At 42.9% G+C, this 16,516-nt stretch overlaps 1 protein-coding gene across 2 annotated transcripts in view; it reads left to right on the top strand.

Annotated features, from left to right (window-relative positions):
- cpne5a (copine Va) overlaps positions 1–16,516 on the top strand; it is a 124,237-nt gene that overhangs the window by 45,861 nt on the left and 61,860 nt on the right. The gene's annotated exons all lie outside the window — the stretch shown is intronic.

Below are 16,516 nucleotides of genomic sequence, written 5' to 3'. Positions count from 1 at the left end.
CTGAAACCATCTCAGACAGATTACCAGCCACAGGAAACAAAGAAATTACTTTCTGTGCAGCTGTTCTTAAGTAGATTGCCTTCGTTCCTATTGGCTGTCTATCTATCTACACTGTAAAAATGGGAATTACATTGGTGTTTTTGAGCCACATATACTAAGAAATGACTTACACATAGATTAAGAAATTATCTACACAAAAATGCATATTCACTGCTGTTTAAAGTTTAGGGTTGGTAAGATATTTTTAATGCTAGAGTTAGGGTTAGCACATGTAGTTAATTAATACTCAGTACTAAAATTTAAAATTACACTGTAACACAGACACCTTAAAATAAAATGTTACCCAGTGTACTTCAAAGAACCAGTTCTTATTTTACCCTTGCATTGCAAACAAGAAGAGATGGTCAAAATTCACTGTCTGTTGCACACAAGCTATAAGGTTTTACAGATAGCTTACAGATAGTTTGAGGATCCAGTGGAGTTATGAGGTTTAGTCACAAGCTCCTTTTAATACTTTTCATTGGTTAAATATTTGCAAAACCCACAGACAGATGTAAAGACTATATGAATTCATATTTTCTCATATTTTTTAAATAAAAAAAGATATTACGAATATTAGAAAATAATCATTCATATTGTTCTGATAATTGTCATTTTACAACAATACTTTTAATTTTAAACATAAAAAAAAATCTTTACAAAAAAAAAGATTTTTTTTTTGAAATATAGGAAAAATAAGTGACGGCATAATCTGACCTTCATATAGCAAAATCTTAAATAAAGAATAAAGAAACAAAACATTTAAACAAAATAAAGAAAATCTACCCATTGGGCATAAAAGTGCAGACACATCTTCCCCCTCCAAATTTGTGCTGGCTGCTTGTACAAAATGCCAAGAGAATACAAGCTGAAGTTTAGGAGGTAGATGTAACAATTGCATGGTTTAGTCAGCCTTTAAATACGTTACACAACTGAGTGAGTGCTGTGGATGGAACAGACCCTATTGATCAACCTGAAACACCCACTCAATCTCATACTGGACTGAGGCGTGTGAATTGCTTTCATTTATGGGCATTATCTATGCAGAAAGGAGGGTGCGATTGGTGAAATTTGGATGTGGAGAAGAAATTGCCCGGTGATGATGAGCTGTTCTGCTCAAAATCTGTGGGAGCTGAAGAGCTTTAGGAGGAATTTGAGCCCCTGATCTCAGTACAGTTTTCCCAGACGGTGTTGAACCACATGGAGACAGACAGGGAAGGGTAAGGGCTGTAACAGAGAGAGGGAGAGAGAATGCATCCACACAGCAGCCGAATACACTTGTCAGTCCTTAGAGAGATAAATAAGGCTGTGTACTGTATTCTGTTAGTTGTCAGGGTAGCAACTGGTTTCCACACCAAGACTGTCTTAAATTTTCAGGACTCGCAAACAAAGTCTGACAGCAGGTATATTGGATAGAATGAGCGGCACTGTAGTCAACAACTGCTATCTGTTGTGTCACTGACATACAATACTGTGCAAAAGTCTAGATGTTTCACAAAAATATTTGTCTTGAGAATCGAGATGGTTATTTTTATTTACTGCTTTAGTCTGTCAGTATAAAATATTATTTTAGTTTTCCAGAAGTTTGTTTTGCCAATTCCTTGACTAAAAGTGAAAAGCAAAGGGTGTCACACCAAATATTGATTTCATTAATTCACTTATAAATAAAAAAGCGCCATTAATGCCACTGTACATATGACATGAGGCACACAGATATTGCTGTTGTAGCGCAGAGATACACTGAAGACGAGGATGAGGGTAACAAAGTTTATTTTAAATTACTGAAAGACACCAACAACACGAAACCGTGTGCACAATACCAGGGCTGCCAACTCTCACGCATTGAGCGTGAGACTCACGCAATTGACCCTATTCTCACGCTCTCACGCCACACCCCCGATTTCTCACGCTGAAGTGTCAACCCGGTCGGTCAAATGCCTGAAAGATGAGTTTATCTATATATCTACCTGTTGAGCCACGCGTGATCAACTAGTTATACTGCAAATTAGTTAAAATATCCCGTAATCTATCTAGAGCGAGCGTGCATGCGAGACAGATATTGTGCTTCAAACCGCGCGCGTAAACGGCAGAGACGTAAGCGAGCGAGAGACCTTGCTGCGTGTGCAGACAGTACCCCCCCCGTTGGAGTAGTCTCACGCCAGGCTAAACTCGAAAGTTGGCAGCTTTGCAATACACAAACAATAACCGACCGTGAACACAGAACTCAGGGGAACATAAATACACACCCTAATTAACACAAATTAACAGAGTCCAGGTGACACAAATGATAATAGGTAATTAACAAGATATAGGTGATGAAGATGGACTAATGACGGTTGATATGGGAACGGATGAGTGGCGGGAAAACAAAATGCATGTGACTAAGATAGAAAACAAAACAGAAGATCTAACAGAACAGAATAAAACAGACACAAACGTGACAGCTGTTAATTTGAAAATGTTAATATTTATTTATTTTATATATAAATTTTATATATATATTTACACTCACCTTAAGGATTATTAGGAACACCATACTAATACTGTGTTTGACCCCCTTTTGCCTTCAGAACTGCCTTAATTCTACGTGGCATTGATTCAACAAGGTGCTAAAAGCATTCTTCAGAAATGTTGGCCCATATTGATAGGATAGCATCTTGCAGTTGATGGAGATTTGTGGGATGCACATCCAGGGCACGAAGCTCCCGTTCCACCACATCCCAAAGATGCTCTATTGGGTTGAGATCTGGTGACTGTGGGGGCCATTTTAGTACAGTGAACTGATTGTTATGTTCAAGAAACCAATTTGAAATGATTCAAGCTTTGTGACATGGTGCATTATCCAGCTGGAAGTAGCCATCAGAGGATGGGTACATGGTGGCCATAAAGGGATGGACATGGTCAGAAACAATGCTCAGGTAGGCCGTGGCATTTAAAAAATGCCCAATTGGCACTAAGGGGCCTAAAGTGTGCCAAAAAAACATCCACCACACCATTGTACCACCACCACCAGCCCTCACAGAGCTAACATGGCATGATGGATCCATGTTCTCATTCTGTTTACGCCAAATTCTGACTCTACCATCTGAATGTCTCAGCAGAAATCGAGACTCATCAGAACAGGCAACATTTTTCCAGTCTTCAACTGTCCAAATTTGGTGAGCTCTTGCAAATTGTAGCTTCTTTTTCCTATTTGTAGTGGAGATGAGTGGTACCCGGTGGGGTCTTCTGCTGTTGTAGCCCATCCGCCTCAAGGTTGTGCGTGTTGTAACGAGTGGTTATTTCAGTAAAAGTTGCTCTTCTATCAGCTTGAATCAGTCGGCCCATTCTCCTCTGACCTCTAACATCAACAAGGCATTTTCACCCACAGGACTGGCGCATACTAGATGTTTTTCTCTTTTCACACCATTCTTTGTAAACCCTAGAAATGGTTGTGCGTGAAAATCCCAGTAACTGAGCAGATTGTGAAATACTCAGACCGGCCAGTCTGGCACCAACAACCATGCAACGCTCAAAATTGCTTAAATCACCTTTCTTTCCCATTCTGACATTCAGTTTGGAGTTCAGGAGATTGTCTTGACCAGGACCACACCCCTAATTGCATTGAAGCAACTGCCATGTGATTGGTTGATTAGATAATTGCATTAATGAGAAATTGAACAGGTGTTCCTAATAATCCTTTAGGTGAGTGTGTGTATATATATATATATATATATATATATTAGTGCTGTCAAACGATTAAAATATTTAATCGCGATTAATCGCATTAATGTCATAGTTAACTCACGATTAATCGCATTTAATCGCACATTTTTATCTATTCTAAATGTCTCTTGATTTCTTTTTGTCCCATTATTTTTTCTCATTTTAATGGTCTTATCAACATGGAAAAGTGGATCGGCTTGCTTTGTGCAAATGTTTTTTATTGAAAACAACATTGGCATATATTGTGTTCAATTTCACACTAAAACATTCTTACTTGGAGCAAATAATCTCTCACACAATGTAACACTGTCCATCAATAAAAGGGTGAAAGAAATACTGACGAGGTCCTGATATTGACGAGGGGGCGGAGAATTCGCATCAGCTGTGTGTGTGTGTGTGTGTGTGTGTGTGTGTGTGTGTGTGTGTGTGTGTGTGTGTGTTTGGCCATCATCAAGTGGTCTTTCAGACTGGACGTGCTGCGATGATGATAGCTCAGTTCACAACGACAAAACACACAGATCACTTTGGTCTCGTCAATGGAACCATTTGGCAACTTTTAAAAAGTAAACGTTCCATTCAGAATCTTATTGGCATCCATTTCGGTGTCTCGCGCTCGTCATCCACTCAAAACTGGACGTTTTGAACGTTCCTATAACATTCAGAAATAACGTTTTTATAACTTAATGGGAACGTTATGAAAACGTTCTTATAACCTAAAATTGTTAGCTGGGGAAGAGGAGAGATTCGCGATTGCACTGAACACGTTTTAAGTGCAGGCACATATTGTCTGAGCGAGCCCAGAGAAAATTCTAACAAGAGCAGCGTGTATCTGAGAGCGCGCGACTCGAGCAGAGAGATTCGTGCTCGGCACATTATATTCCACGCGCGAGCAGAGAGATTCGCGCTCGCGCATCCGGCTCGCAAGCCCAAACAAGTGTGTGCGGCGTGCCTGTTGTTTTGTTTCCGGTCTAGCTAGATCCGCTTGCGCTTTCAAAACGTCCATGCCGCGTCCTATTGCAAAAGCATGTGAAAAAAAACTACAAAGTTTGCTAGGCCAAAAAGACCGTTAATCGCGCGATAAAAAAATTAACGCCGTTAAAATGGGTTTGCGTTAACGCCGTTAATAACGCGTTTAACTGACAGCCCTAATATATATATATATATATATATATATATATAGATCCATGCATATCATTTACATTTACATTTACATTTAGTCATTTAGCAGACGCTTTTATCCAAAGTGACTTACATCTGAGGACTAAAGCAAGCGAGTCATCGTGAAGAGGGAAGAACGACGCAAGAAGTGCTCAAAATACAAAGTTCAGGCATTGCTCAGAGTAGCAAAAACCAGACAAGGGAAGATTTAAAAGGGAAGGAAAGATTTAAAAGAGAAGAATTTTTTTTATTTATTTTTTTATGTTAAGTACTCATGGAAGATATGAGTTTTCAGTTGTCTTTTGAATGCTGTCAGGGATTCTGCATTACGGACGAGGGTGGGGAGATCATTCCACCAGCATGGAACCGTGAATGAGAATGTTCTGGAGAGTGATTTAGTGCCTCGCTGTGATGGCACCACGAGCCGTCGCTCCTTGGCCAATCGTAGGCTTCTGGTAGGGACGTAGACTTGTAGTAGGGAGTGAAAGTAGGATGGAGCTGAGTCTGTGGTAGATCTGTAAGCAAGCATCAAAGCTTTGAATTTGATGCGAGCAGCGAGTGGTAGCCAATGCAGTGAGATGAACAGAGGAGTGTCGTGAGCCCTTTTGGGCTCGTTGAAGACAGACGGACTGCAGCATTCTGGATCATTTGTAGAGGTTTAGTAAAACATGATGGAAGTCCAGCTAGAAGAGCATTGCAGTAATGAAGCCTAGAAATAACCAGGGCCTGGACGAGAAGTTGTGTTGCATGCTCAGTTAGGAAAGTCCTGATCTTCCTGATGTTATACATTGCAAACCTGCATGATCGAGCTGTATTTGTAATGTGGTCTGTGAAGGTCAGCTGGTCATCAAATATAACTCCAAGATTTCTGACCGACCTTGATGGGGTGATTGAGGATGACTCTAGCTGGATAGTGAAGTCGTGCTGTAGGGACGGATTGTCAGGGAGGATGAGAAGCTCAGTCTTTGCCAGGTTGAGCTGCAGGTGATGTTCCTTCATCCATGCCCTAGATGTCCGCCAGACAGCTTGAGATACGTGCAGCTACTGTGGGATCATCTAGTTGAAATGAGAGGTAGAGCTGGGTGTCATCAGCATAGCAATGGTAAGAGAAACCATGTGCCTGTATGATGGGTCCCAATGATGTGGTGTAGATGGAGAAGAGGAGCGGTCCAAGAACTGAACCCTGAGGAACCCCTGTGTTCAGTTGATGTGCTTTGGATACCTCGCCTCTCCATGTAACCCTGAAGGATCTACCTGTGAGATAGGACTCAAACCAGTGGAGGGAAGTTCCTTTGATGCCCAGTGATGAGAGGGTGGACAGAAGGATCTGATGATTCACAGTGTCGAAGGCAGCAGAAAGAACCAGCAGAATGAGAACTGAAGATTTGGAAGCAGCTTTTGCGATGCGCAGGGCTTCTGTGACCGACAGTAGTGCAGTCTCGGTTGAATGGCCTTTCTTGAAGCCAGATTGGTTGACATCTAGCTGGTTAGTCAGAGACAGGAAAGATGACACTTGGTTGAAAGCAACTCGTTCAAGGGTTTTCGCAATGAATGGTAGGAGAGAGACAGGTCTGTAATTCTCTAAAAGTGATGTGTCTAATGTTGGTTTTTTAAGCAGTGGAGTTACCCGAGCCTGCTTGAATGCTGTAGGGAAAATTCCAGTGTGGAGGGATGAGTTGATGATGTGTGTGACTGCTGGTAGAAGTGTTGGTGAGATGGCTTGTAGAAGGTGTGAGGGAATGGGGTCTAGAGGGCAGGTGGTAGGATGACTGGAGAGGAAAAGTTTAGATACTTCTTCCTCGGTTAGCGGAGAGAAGGTAAAGAGAAGGTTTCTGGTAGTGGGAGAGGATGGTTTGGGTTCCTGTGTGTTTTGGAGCAGAGAACTGACTGCTAATGGTTGTTGTTTTGTTGGTGAAGAAGTTAGCAAAGTCATCAGCAGTTAAAGAGGAGGTGGGTGATGGTGGAGGTGGACAGAGGAGAGAGTTAAATGTCTTGAAAAGTGTTCGTGTGTTAGAGACGCTGTTGATCTTGCTGTGGAAATATGAAAAGGAAGAGAGCAGAGATTGATACATACTCAGGTCAGACGTGTCTTTTGATTTGCTCCCTTTCCTCTCCATTGCCCTGAGTTGCCTACGAGTAGGGTGCCATCCTCAGGGAAAGAGGACAGCAGCACATCCAGCTCCTCAACAAAGCTTCCCAGTTGACCTGGGGGGCGATAAATAACTACAATATGGATCCTAATGGGAGTTGTAAGTTTAATTGCGTGATATTCAAACGAGTTGTTATTGCATAGAGAAGAGAGAGTTGAGAATATCCAGTTGTTAGAAATGAGAAGACCAGTACCCCCACCCCTCCCAGACTGGCGAGGGGTGTGGGAGAAAGAGAAGTTGTTAGAGAGAGCAGCAGGGGTTGCTGAGTCTTCTGGACGGATCCAGGTCTCAGTCAAGCCCAATATATTAAGAGTAGAATGAGATGCAAAGGCTGGACCATGCACACTCTAATGGCTAATATTGTGATGAGAGACTGTGAAGAGAGTCTGGTTGTTAAGAGTGAGGTTTAGGTAAAGCTTCATTTATACTATATATTTCATTATTTTATCTGCAACAATATTGTCAACGTTTTTAAATACGCAGAGCATTATGTATTTGCCTTTTATATGCATTATTATATAAAAATAGTAGAGTTCTCTGCATAAAAAAAGACCCACAACTGGCAGAGCAACGTGTTTCTACTTTCCCTCCAATACGGACTAGCATTCACTCTATCCTGTGCAGCAGATATAGATGCAGCCATCTATTGAAATGTATCCGTCCGTTGTGTTGAAATAAATAAATCTACAAACTACAGACTTGGCAGCTGAATACAGAGAATTGTTTGGCAATAAACAGAGTAAGGAGAATTTAGCTGCGGGTAGAACTGCTTTAAGACAAACTGCAAAACTAGTCTGATTGGATTAGAATTTCAGCAATGTTAATTCATCATCTCCCTTCACTGGCTGTGTGCTGAAAGAACACAAAACATATCCCAGCTTTAGATTCAATTAGAGCTGTCTACACTTCAGATCGTGTTCATATAGGCGATATAGGAATGGAGGTAACATAAACCTTATTGAATACAATACATTTGGTACATCTGTGCCTTAAAAGCATCTGTAAAACTTTCTCCTTTAGTGGTTGAGATTTAATCAGATATATATAAATATATATATGTATATTTATTTATTTCTTTATTTATTTTTAGGGAGCATAAGTAGTACTTGTAGCTCACTTGGTGCCTTTGATTAGACCAAAGGAAACAATAAGTTTCTTATTTCTGCTTAATTTGCATTTGCATTGTATAGAAAACGTCTCGGTTACGTATGTAACCCTCGTTCCCTGAGTAGGGAACGGAGACGTTACGTCGGATGACGACGAATGGGGTTTCGCTTAGAACACCTATCGACTTTGAGTATTACAAAACGAGCCAATGGCAAAGAAATGCCATGGGTCTGCGGAATTTGCATAGCGTAACTCCGCCCCACCTCGTGGGTATAAAAGGAGGAAGCCGGCAAATGCAGATATGTTTCTTCGCTGAGGAGCCAAGACTGAGCTCAGGCGATCCCCGCGGTACAGCGGAAAGTGGCAGGCAGACGTAACGTCTCCGTTCCCTACTCAGGGAACGAGGGTTACATACGTAACCGAGACGTTCCCTTTCGTTGTCACTCCGAGTTACGTCGGATGACGACGAATGGGGTTACCAGTCTAATCACGCCACCTTCTCGGCTGTCTTCCAGTGCCCTGCGTAAATCTGAGATCCTTGTCGTGAGACTGGCACGGACGAAGGACTCCTATTTAGCACAGGAATACCAAGGAACACTGGGGAGCATATCCCATAGCTTAGAGGAAATATGCAATAATTGCCAACCCAGAGGGGGGGACTTAGAAAATACACATATGACCCAGAAGGATGCATATGGAGAACACTGGGGTGTCCAGCCGCAGGTGGAATATTTCAACCCCAGGGGTGGCAAGGTGGCTTGCCAAGGGAAAGACACATGCTCAGAGAGGCTTACAGTGGAAATACACATGTGGGGGTCGCTCAGAGGAGGGACCATGCACACGGGAGGCACCTAGCCGACGCGCAGGCAATAGACACTGGCGCCGATGTCAGGAGTGCTGGAGGAAATCAGGGCTTCCTGAGAAGCTCACCTGAGGAGAAATGCACGTATCCAGTCCGTGGAGTGGAATGGCGAGCAAGCGAAGACACCTGAGCCCAGCCTGCAGCTCTGCAGATGTCTGTTAGCGAGGCGCCATGCGCTAGAGCCCAAGAGGACGCCACAATCCGGGTGGAGTGGGCAGTCACACCAAGGGGGCACGGTCGACCTTGCTGCTGGTATGCCAAAGCAATGTTGTCCACTATCCAGTGAGACAACCTTTGCTTGGAGAGAGCCTTTCCCTTCAGCTTCCCACCATTACAGACAAAGAGCTGGTCTGAGGTCCTGAAACACTGCGTCCTGTCTACATAGGCGCGGAGAGCGCGTACTGGACAGAGCAGTGCCAAGGCTGGGTCTGCCTCCTCCAGGGGCAGCGCTTGCAGTTCACCACCTGGTCCCGGAAGGGAGTGGTAGGAACCTTGGGCACATATCCAAGCCGGGGTCTCAGGATCACGTGAGAGTAAGCCGGCCCGAATTCCAGGCACGCTTCTTCAACGGAGAATGTGTGCAGGTCCCCTACCCTCTTGATGGAGGCCAGTGCAACCAGGAGCGCTGTCTTCATAGACAGGAATTTAAGCTCGACTGATTGCAGGGGCTCAAATGGAGCACTCTTCAGGGCAGTTAGAACCACTGAGAGGTCCCAAGAGGGAACGAGAGGAGGGCGAGGCGGATTTAGTCCCCTCGCTCCTCTCAGGAACCTGATGACCAGGTCGTGCTTCCCCACCGACTTACCTTCGATGAGGTCATGGTGTGCGGCAATGGCGGCAACATAGACCTTCAGGGTGGAGGGAGACAGCCTTCGCTCCAACCCCTGTTGAAGGAAGGAAAGCACAACGCTGATCGAGCATCTCCGGGGGTCTTCAAGTGTGAGAAGAGCACCAGCTGACGAAGAGGTTCCACTTCAACGCATAGACGTGTCTCGTGGACGACGCCCTAGCGGAAGTGATGGTAGCCACCACCGCTGGTGGTAGGGTACTCAAACCTGCCTCGTCCCATCCAGGAGCCACACGTGGAGGTTCCAGAGATCGGGACGAGGGTGCCATAGGGTGCCCCGTCCCTGAGAAAGAAGGTTCTTCCTCAGAGGGATCGGCCAGGGAGGTGCTTTCGCGAGGAGTACTAGTTCGGGGAACCAGGTCCGGTAGGGCCAGTAAGGGGCAACCAGAATGACCTGCTCCTCGTCCTCCCTGACCTTGCGCAAGGTCTGCACAAGAAGGCCCACTGGGGGATACGCATACTTGCGGCCCTGCGAACAGCTGTGCACCAGAGCATCCGTGCCGAGCGTGCCCCCGGTCAGGGAATAAAACTGGGCGCAATGGGTCGAGTCGTGACAGGCAAACAGAACTATCTGTGCGTCCCCGAACTGGTCCCAAATCAGCTGAACCGACTGGGGATGGAGTCGCCATTCTCCAGGGAGGGGCTGAAGCCGTGAGAGCTCGTCGGCTGCACAGTTCAGGACTCCGACTCTAGACGAAAAGAACTACAGGCTTTGGACGGGGGCTTAGGATTGCGCCGGGAAACACTCTGAGGACACAATAGCATGGCAACTGAGTGTTCAACCGGGGGGACCCCAGTGTACCCATGGGCAGCGGCCCCTGAGGGGAGGAAAGGCGGATGAGACCAACGAGCGGACCCCGTGATCTCATCATGCACGTCCGGGAGGAAAGATTTGGGGTTTGCCATGGACGCGGGTCGGCGGCCTCACCTAAAAACCAATCGTCCCGGGAAAGCATGGCCATCATCTCTGGATAAGACTCAGGCACAGCCGTATGCACACCAGAGGGTGGCAGCTGTGACGAGTCATCATTTCCAGAAGAATCAAGCCCACCTAGTGATGCTGCTACAGACACAGCATCATCCTCTGTGGCTTCAAATGAAAACACACGGGCCACCCGAGGGTAGACTCGTGGAATCAACAGTTCGCTAGCAGGCACCGTCATTAAAGAGGGGGGCTGGGGTCGCGGACACAGAGTCAGCGCTTTGCTCCAGACCAACACCCTCAGGTCACCCTGGCCACCAGCCGAAGATCGGGGGGTGGATGAGGGGACTCTTGCGAGTTCACCGAGTCTCGACCTATATATGACGCGATGATCACGTTCCCAGCGAGAACATGAGTCACCCACGAGCGCTGTTCAAGCATGATCAAAGCCCAAACACACTAGACAGCGCTCGTGCCCATCAGAGTCCGATACCAGTCCGCTGCAACCAGAAATGCATGGGCGAGCCGTCTTTAAAAAGTGCGTGCGAGCTCTTTTATGAGAGGAGAAAAAAACTCCGCAATGTTGAAGCGCACAGGGAGACACACACACACTGGCAGATCACTGCACAGATCAGCAAGCACTGTGAGCTCGCTGCAGATCGCCGTCACACCAACACCGGAGAGAGAAGCTCGTCTCGTAGAGCAAAGTCAGAGATGACTGTGGAGTGAAGAAATACTCTTGGCTCCGAAGCGAAAACATATCTGCATTTGCCGGCTTCCTCCTTTTATACCCACGAGGTGGGGCGGAGTTACGCTATGCAAATTCCGCAGACCCATGGCATTTTTTTGCCATTGGCTCGTTTTGTAATACTCGAAGTCGATAGGTGTTCTAAGCGAAACCCCATTCGTCATCATCCGACGTAACTCGGAGTGACAACGAAAGGGAAGGGCAGTTTTGACATTTGGATTTTTGTGCCCCATTCGGTTTAAATGGGCATCCTGCTTCTGGCCCTTGGCGTTGGGTTATTATGTCATGCTGATGGATTGGGCCTGTGCTTTATATCAGCGTTAAACAGGACTTGTATGCTTTGATTCTGGAAATGCATTATGCTGAGCTGCATTGACAAATAGAGAGGGGGGGGGGGGGGGGGGGGGGGGTTAGGAAGAAAAAGAGAGAGAGAGGGAAATATGGGGTAGCGAGTCTTATCTAGGCCTTAGATTCGATACTCTTGTGGGACAACACAGCCATGTGTTTCTGAGTCTGACTGCGGGCTGTTTGAGCTTTTTACTGAAGAAAAAAGTCTTTCAAATTTAAATGGTAGCCAGTCAAAAAGCACAACAAGCTCAACTAACGAGCTGTGGAGTGCAACAGCAGACAGGGCAGAGGAATCTGTTGGAGGAATCTTTTGCCCTCAATGACGGGCACAGTCCCCAAAAAAATCCCCTTTAAGAAAAACAAACTGCAAAAGTGTGCTGTGATGCTGCTCTGATTCACTGGAGCTATTTCTACCTGATCCGACTACTGACTACTACAGTCTACTTTCATGGGAGAAATGTTGATTTAGTCATAAACATATTATTAAACTGACCTTTCTTCAAAGTAAGTAGCTATAATAGAAATTTTTTACAGTATAAAAATCATTAATCATTTTATATATATATATATATATATATAATTACTTTTGGCCGAAAGAGAAAACCAGACGAAAATATACGCCTTCCCGCCTCTCAGCCCTCAGGTTTCACTCTCGCTCTAGCCGTTATCACTCCGAGCGTGATGCTCCACTCAATATTTCGCTGTATGCTATGTTAAACGAATTGTAGTTGATCCATGATCCGTGTGGCATCAGTTCGATATTCGTATGCTATTATCTGTGCGCACAGCACAGCTGCACATACAGTTCACAAAGCATGAGCACAGAGCTGCGTTTCAGAGCACGCAATCAGCAAAGTAATTCCTCTTTTGCATCCCTTAATATGCTTCAACGGACACATACACACAAAATTATGTATGAAAACCTCTGCAAGTATTCTCGTAAACACAGCCGGTAATGTCTTAAGTGAACGTAAAGAACTGAAAAAGAAATCGGATGTGTCATTATATTGTATCCGTGCATTCAGTCTTAAAGGGACATCAACCTATTATACCTGCTGCTAAGTCATTAATGTTAATCAAACACAGCTCTAACAAAGATGGATCTATATTTAATTAATATTGGCTTATATTGTTTAAACTCTGTATCATTAAAATGATTGAATTTCATAAAAAAATCATTAAACATTTTATTAAGTTTATATATAAATCATAACACAGTATGTCTGAGCCATAGTAGATGAAGTGGCAACAGCAGATCAGCAAAACTTAAAAAAATAATGATTATTATTATTATTATTTTTTTACTAAATAGTCATATTGAAAGGGAAATCTAGTGTTAATCAATCACCTTGGATGAATTAAATTGGAGTTTAAACATTCAGCACGGAAATCCGTGATGGTCTAAGCCGCTCTATATTATGCAAATACACAAACATTCACACTGAAGGATGGTGGTTTTCAGGGCATTTTTTTATAGGTCCCATCACAAAATGAAATTTTAAGCCATTCTGTCACATTCAGGGAGCTCAGGAAAGGAAATGCATGTTCCATTCCATCTAGAGTAGCACTCTAGGCTAGGGTCATTTATGAAAGGGAATTGTTGTCATAATGTACAGTATACAATGATTGCTCTAGGCTGAGTATTTAAATAGCAGACAGACCATGTAAAACACCTCCACTGCCGGAAACAAATTTGACCTCATGGATATTCTTCCTGTTGTAATTTTGATAATAGCTGAAGTGTTCACTTATGGTCATATTGAGGGCAAGATAAATGTCTCATGAGTGGACAAAGGCACACCGCCATCTCTCTGACCTCTAGAAGGATAGACTCTTGTCTTTTTACTACTGTAGGAGACCTCTGACAAGCTTACGGTTTCATATTGTTAAACTTAAACCACTATAGGTAGCTGCCTATATCCATAAGGACAAAAGCAAACAGAATTATAGATATGAATGCCATCAATCCCTATGCAGTCCCATTGCAGTGGTAGGAAGAAGAAAATAAATCAGCTATGACTCTCTGAAGAATATCTCATTCACGGAAAGTCATATACCCAGAGTAAGCACAATTACAGGTCTGTAACAAACATCCTCTTCTCTTCTGCTAGATGAATGGCTTACATTATGTTTAGCTGAGGTAGATCCTGTACTCCATTATGTTAAATTGATTGTTTTATGAATAACACTGAATTGTAGGTATGCATGCATTCTTGCACAATAGGCAGTAATTATTCACTTGTAGCTTGATAACTATAATGCTTCTTAATTAGCTCTGGATGCTTAAAATGAGTCTTCATTATGATAAAGCAGTGGTTGGAGGAGGTTTCCTATTAATTATGGGTTATGCAGCCTCTTGCAAATCATGTACGGTGGTTGGATTTTCTTTGGTTTGGTTAAAGCCATTTTGCAAGTTTCTTCAGCTGTAAGAACATTCACTGTTTCTGTGTTTAGCTCTTTGAGGCTGTTGAAACACTAAATTCCACAAGTGGTGGAGAACGGTGCACAAATCTTAATTCAAATCCGGGTGTATTTAAGGATTACGGTTGTCTGTCTAAGTTTGAAAAGCAATTGGATTTAAGTTATAATCTCATTCCAACCCCTTGTGGAGTTCTGGAGCTTTATGTAATGCAGCTTGACTGCGACTCGCTCTGCGCGGTGATTCAGTGATCCGTCATATTTCACCCTCTGCTCTGTTTGTCTTAGTTTCACATGAAATGAGTCTGGATGAACTTATTCACTTAATCTCTTTGTTAGACAGATGAATGTAAACGTTCCTAACAGCTCAATGGCCTGTGAATGCACAGTTTATCTCTCTCAAACAGGGCTGTTTATTTCAGGTACTCTAGTTACATGCGTGCTCACATACCCTGAAACACATGAATATTTATTCTGTCTTTTTTTGTTTTCTCTCATTCTAATTTATTTCTCACGTTCAATATATATTCTCTTTGAATGATGCTGAAAATCATGAAGCATAGGATGAAATTTTTATGGTCGGACCAAGTCTCTTGTAAACACACACACGCACACACACACACACACACACACACACACACACACACACACACACACACACACACACACACACACACACACACACACACACACACACACACACACACACACACACACACACACACACACACACACACACACACACACACACACACACACACACACACACACACACACTGGATTTCCATGTTTTATAGGGACTTTCCATAGACAAAATAACTTTTTATACTGTACAAATTGTATATTCTATCCCCTTACCCTAAACCTAGCCCTAAAAACAACCCTCACAGATAACTTTTTGCTTTTAACATTTTCAAAAAATATCATATAGTATGATTTATACTAAAGAGACAAAAAAAAAAAAAATTCCCCACAAGGTTAAAATGTCTGGTATTACAATGCTTGATAGGACATTTGGTCCTCATAACATGGCATTTACCAGGACAACAAATTTTGGACACATTTAGATGAAAACAATTCTAAATAGAGCATATTTTACACTGTTTTTATCCATGTATACAATATTACCTACATTTAGACTTGTTACAAACATGTTAACATTTTAATTTACATATTATCAACCATGCTCTGTTATAATTTTTCCACCAAAATGGTGCTAGTTTTTGGTACAGGTGTGGTGCCGAAATCTGAGCTGGTGATGCACTGCTGTTTGGTGGGGGAACTGTTAACCTCAGATTGCCATCTTGCGTTGCTGATAGCAGAAAGATGTTATGATGGACACCTTATAATCTGCACATAATCTTTTTGGTATCAAATTATTGTGATCCCAAACAAAAATTTGCCATTTTCAAGAATCTGCTATAGGCGCATCTTTTTCGGCAACACTTGAACCATTAATACTAACACTGATTATTCTAAATCTATTAGAAAAAAAACAAAAAACCTTGCTACGTGTACTGTGTTTGACTAACTGGGACTGGTCACGGCACTTGCATATTGTTGCCCTGTTGTTGGTATGATTGTTTCTATTGCTCTCCTCATTTAAAAAGTCGCTTGGGAAAAAGCGTCTACTAAATGATTAAATGTCAAATTAAAATCATAAATATATAAAATTTGCTTAATGTGTTATTTATTTAACATTATTTTATTATTTCATTTTATTATTTTTATTGTTTTAACAATTTTATATTACAGTTTTTTTCGATTGCTAAACGACAGTAAGCACAACTGGAGCTACATGTGCAAAACTCTAACTACAGTCTGCACAGCAGCAGTTCATGTGGACCAAACTCTAGTTCGTTTTTCATTGCTTGAACACGGTTTTCAAAACTCTACACACTTATCCCATGACTTTAACCACAACCTGCACAACCCTGTGGATTTACAGCACTTTGTTCAAATGCTAACACACTGCTGTCAAAACTGTGAACCACACATTCAAAAACAGAATAGATTCCAGCCTTGTGCCTTTCAAACACTGCTAATTGCAATTTCAGCTGAAAGGCTAAGCAGTGTCTTGTTTGTTATTTGTTCGAATTACAGTATGTACTTTTAGTTTCTATCTTTTTTTTTCTCATTACTGTAATTCCGTAAATGGACAGACTATTGAAGCAAACTGCTAATTTTCATTTACCTTAAAGAATTGTTATGT

The sequence above is a fragment of the Siphateles boraxobius genome, unplaced genomic scaffold (genome assembly GCF_051911475.1).
Source record: "Siphateles boraxobius isolate OS27281-9 unplaced genomic scaffold, OSU_SipBor_1 9, whole genome shotgun sequence".
NCBI classification, from domain to species: domain Eukaryota; kingdom Metazoa; phylum Chordata; class Actinopteri; order Cypriniformes; family Leuciscidae; genus Siphateles; species Siphateles boraxobius.
Note: the sequence above shows the minus strand (reverse complement) of the source record. Positions and strands in the feature narration are given on the sequence as shown.